At 31.9% G+C, this 5,109-nt stretch overlaps 1 pseudogene; it reads right to left on the reverse strand.

Annotated features, from left to right (window-relative positions):
• Positions 1 to 3,037: 3,037 nt before the first annotated feature.
• Positions 3,038 to 4,366, reverse strand: LOC120240608 (annotated as a pseudogene).
• Between the last annotated feature and the right edge of the window lie 743 nt (positions 4,367 to 5,109).

A 5,109-nucleotide genomic window follows, 5' to 3' on the forward strand; every position in this document is an offset into this window, starting at 1 on the left:
TGCAAACATACAGTGAATATCAAATAAGATGTGTACAGAGCTTGCTCAAGACTCTACTTGTTTGATCTGAGGGGTACAGTAAACACTACCAATAAGTATTAGAAGTGTTTATTAAAGAATAAAACAAAAGTGAATATATTATTAATTGGTAAATTTTATGTTTTATTTCTCCAGAAATTTATCCAATATATTTTCAGATAAATTTACTTAATGAGGTTTTTGATGATTGGATTTTAAGCCTACTCACTTTTATGCCATAAAACAAGTGAATTTATGGAAATCCAGAATTAAAATTTACTTTAGGGTGAGATTTAATTGTATCCTTCACTCTTATCCTGTGCCCTTTCCTACTTTAATGGAGACTCACAAAAATATTAGAAATAGTTTGAAAAAGGTATACAATGCCAAAAGACCAAGTAAAAAGCTTTATAATTTCCAAATAAAAGAAATGTACTCAGTAACTATAATTTTATTTTAAATGCACACCCTAAATATTAAAGAGTACTTTCAATTGTATTCAATTTCATCTACCAGAAAATATTAAAACTACTTTTAAAAATAATCGTAGTTAATTATATTCTGAGACTAATAATTAGAACTTTTTTTTAATCTGTAGTTCTTTGTAGTTCCAAGCATATCACCCTATATTGCTTTATTCAATCTGTAGTTCAGAAAAGAAAAAAACAGAATTAATCATTGTATTTTTGCTTCCCACTGATAACAATGCCCTTTTATAGTTTTCAATTATGAAGAGAAAATTATGAAAATAATATAAAAACCCAAGTCACCCTGGAAAGCAATGATCTAAAAACAAAGCCAAAGGACTGGACTGAAATTGTTTTAATAAACTTTGTAAATGTTGAGAATAAAATAGTAGATGACAGCAGAATGAAAACACAGCCCAGCCCTCTGAGAATGGGCTGCAAACTTACCATGCTACTCCACAAGTCATTTAATATTTTCATTAAAATGGAAAATTTTAACAGGAGTTTCAATTATGTCCATTATGCCCAGGAGACCAAATTTTGAAACTAGGCCAACAGATCTTGACTAACTGATAAAAGCTAAATGGTTTTTTATATTAATTGTACATTATTAAAGCCAGACAGAAATACTTAAAAGAAATTTAAACTGATTGGGTTCCATTTCACTGAGTTCCCACAAGTTCATAATCTGGTACCCACTGTGAATTGATATAGAAATTCCTGTGTATGAAATAAAAAGATAACGTGAAATCAGAATCACAAGAAGTGCAGAATTAACAATAAAAAAGATGCATATACTGCACACTCTCCATTAAATTAGGGCACCATGATAAGTTATGATTCTTCATAATAACTTATCAAACTATGGTAAAAGATAGTTTATATAACTTGATTGATGACTTACCAAAGTAATGGCATTTTAAGATAATTTTTTTCTCTTTCTTATAAGCACATAATTTCCTGAGACTTGTAAGAACCAAACACTTAAAAAACGGAAAATTATAATCCTGAAAGTCATATATGTTATCCTTGAAGGCTACAGCAGATAACTATTGTTTTTCTTAGCTAGCATCCAATTATCCCTCGTGAAATCATATCCCAGTTTCCCTCTGAGGGAAAACATTCTTCCTCACATTGAATTCAAGACATTTGTGGAATTCACTTATTAATTAAGGACTACCATTTTGTTAACCACTGTGATTGGTTCACTGGTGTATATTTATGCTACTAGAACCAAAGGTACACCATGAGCCTTCTGCTGTAGATACTGGGAATGGAAAAAAAAACAAAAAACAAAAAAACTAATACTTGCCTTTGAACTGAAATCGGAAGGATGTGGGGTGTTTCAACTACTGCTGCCATGTTGTTACCATGCAAAGCCAGAGGCTGGAGTCTAACACAGTAAAAAACAGAGCCAGGACATTAAGAGATGTCAAAGATTGAGAGCTCTGTTTATTTCTAAATACAGCTGCCTCAAGTCAACCCTACTCCCAACAGCTTTCTCTCACCTACAGAAAAATTGGATTCAAAACAAAACTTCTTAAATGATAAAAAAGGAATAGTGTATTCTATATAGGAATAATTTAAGTTAATTAATACATTCATTAATTTAATTTAATATTTGCAACCTATCCATTAGATGTCTGGCAGTATGGCAAGTGCTAAAACCTGATTTAGAATCCATTTTGAATGATTTTATCTTCCATTAGGACATCAAGCCTTCTTAAACCAAAGATGTACTTGCCTGATATAATTTGAAGTTTCTATACCAAAATAATTTTAGCATTGAAACAGAATTCTTATAGAAGCCTTATAGATAAATGTTATTGCTCTGTAATCATGTTTGATACACTAACACTATGTAATATGTCATCTCTGTAAAATGTCTCATTACATGGAAACATCAAAAAATTAGTCATGAGTTAATATAATATTTTCAGAACTGATTGACTAGATAGATTCCTTAAAAACAAAACAAAACAAAAAATATTAATAATATCTTATAACACAATGAATACATTGTTTATTAGGTAACACATAGACTCTGGGAGAATATCTAGCTCTAACGGTTATAATAGTATGACTTTGTCGAATTTCTTAACCTTTAAGACATTATTCTCTCACTTGTAAAGTGAAGGAAATCACACAAACTGTATGGATTTTGTGAGGATGTAAGTTATAAGGAATATATAGCATGTAGTACATGACCTGACAGTATCATTCAATAAATACTGGTTTAAAATTATTATCAAAATAATGTAGTATTAGAATGAGATAAGTTGGGAGGTTTGGAAGACAAAAACATGAACATTGAAATAAAAAAATAACATGGCTTAATTTTTCTCATGGTTTCAGTAATTGTTCCATGATTTTATACATGGACGCTTATTACATTCTTTCTTTTTTCTGAAACACAGCCAATTTTATTCAAATTCCCCCTAATTTACACTCAATATGTTCATTGTTTCTAAAATGTCTGTCATCCTTTATATAACGATTTTATTATTTCATCTTTATTTTATAGTTTTTTCATCTTGTCTTTCTATAGTTTTTCAGCAGAAGACAGAGTCCTGAGTTACCCAGATAGGAGACTCTGACTTAACTAGTCTGATTAAGTTTCTTATCACTATTCATGGCCAATGTCTGGCTTCTAAATGAAAGGCTTTTGGCCTTTTCAATCACTTGCTGATAGGGTAAGACTGCATTGTTACCCATAACCCCATGACCTAATTTAGAATCAAACTTGGCATCAGGTCTAGCATTTCTAAGCAAATTTACAATCCATCTTTCTTCGAGAATCATGTATCTTATGGAGTCTGTCTGCCAAGACATTAGTGATGATATACTGGTGGATGCAACAAACAGTCTCAAATATGAAGAGACCAGCATTTTCAATGAAATCCTCAAGACAAGCTACCAAGAAGCCATTCACAAGTCCTGATTCACATCCCCTCAGCTTTTTCTGAGCCCTATCAAAGTCAAAGTTAACATGCAAGCAAATATTCAACAAATTTTGTTATTGGGTCTTTATATGTGTAAGACTCCTGTTGAATAACTTTAACCAGATCTTTTAGCACTTTTCCGTGTTTTCAAACGTCTTTGCTCTGATGGCTGTAGTCAAATAGCACAGAGTATGTGGATGCATGGTCTGAATTGCATTAAGATACTGTGGCTGGTAAAGGAAGAGATCGCTAATGTTATCAAGCCCTTTGGGTGGTTGAAGAAAACAGAGACTCAACAGTGGATGAGCCACGTTCACCGTTGAAGAGACACAAGTAGGGGAACTCACAGAATTATATTATATGGTCTCTCTTAATCATGTAAGGCCTTCCATAGCTGCATCCCAATTCTGCATTATGATCTCAAAGGCCAGTTTTCCCGAGTGAACTCAAAGCATTTCTATCTGTTGCTGGAACCAAACATTGTAAAGAAGTAAAGATATTCTGCTGCTCCAGAGTAATTCCTACATTCATATTAGAAATTTGCGTACGTATACAGTGTATTCCTCTCTAAAACCATGCTTGTCCACTATGTAGTCAAACAGAATCCAACCATCTCTGATTGACTCCATCTGCCTTGTAGTTTCTGGATCTTCAAACATCTTCACAACTGGTTCCGTTTCTGCCCGAAGCAGTTTCAGTTGTGCAACAACTATGGTTCTTTTTTTCACTCAAAGCATGTGGAGTATCATCCGACTAATGGTTTTTGTACATATCCATAGCAAAGTCTACCATGCTAGTATCACTAAGACGTTCCAATTTCCCTTGTAATAAAGCTTTGTCATTATATATCTCTTTTGTGGAGGGAAACTCGAGCCACGGAAAGCCTAGATGCCAATACAAAACATGCGTGATGTGAGTAGTCAAGTCGTATTCCACCATTTTGCCAAGGAAGGAGACATTTTATATTATTTCTTTAAAAATTTAGATAATTAAAATTTTGGCACCATTCCTAAAATATTTCTAACTATTATAAAATTGAGAAAATGCAACTATATACAATTAATTTATAACAGATTATTTTCTTTAATATCTTTAATATCTTGTTAAGTATGACATACAAGAAACTTATTATATTACTTAAACTGTGAAGCACTGATAGAGTCCAAAAGTCAAATATATTTTTTTAAAAAAGATAGTCCTCATTCTCATTTTATGATATGATGGAGAAAACAGAAGAAAAATTGAACAGTAAATGAATCGTACGTAGTCTTTAAGTAAATGCAATATTTTTGGTCAAAATGCCTGTTTTTCAAAAGACTACTAAGTGGCACTTAAAAAGTCTGTGCTTTCTTAGGACAGATAAGATTTATATTTAAATGGAAAAGTACATTAGTCTGTGGAGATCACAGGGCATTTTGATGGATTCCAGTTTTCTCAGCTTCACTTTTGGGAATACGCTAATATCATTTAACCAGAGAAATACTGAAACTGTGTTAGCTGCTTCCAAGTTCTATGTGAAGTATTTTACATTATTTAATGTGCAGCATTTGTTCTAATTCTTACTTACAAACCAGTTATTATATGTAAACTTGGATTTTTAACTGAGGTTTAGCTTATATGACAAATGATATTTTGATATCTTATTTTAAGGCACTTTAAAAGATTTTAAAACTTGTGCTTCT

The sequence above is a fragment of the Hyaena hyaena genome, unplaced genomic scaffold, assembly GCF_003009895.1.
Source record: "Hyaena hyaena isolate Hyena2069 unplaced genomic scaffold, ASM300989v1 scaffold_255, whole genome shotgun sequence".
Taxonomy (NCBI): domain Eukaryota; kingdom Metazoa; phylum Chordata; class Mammalia; order Carnivora; family Hyaenidae; genus Hyaena; species Hyaena hyaena.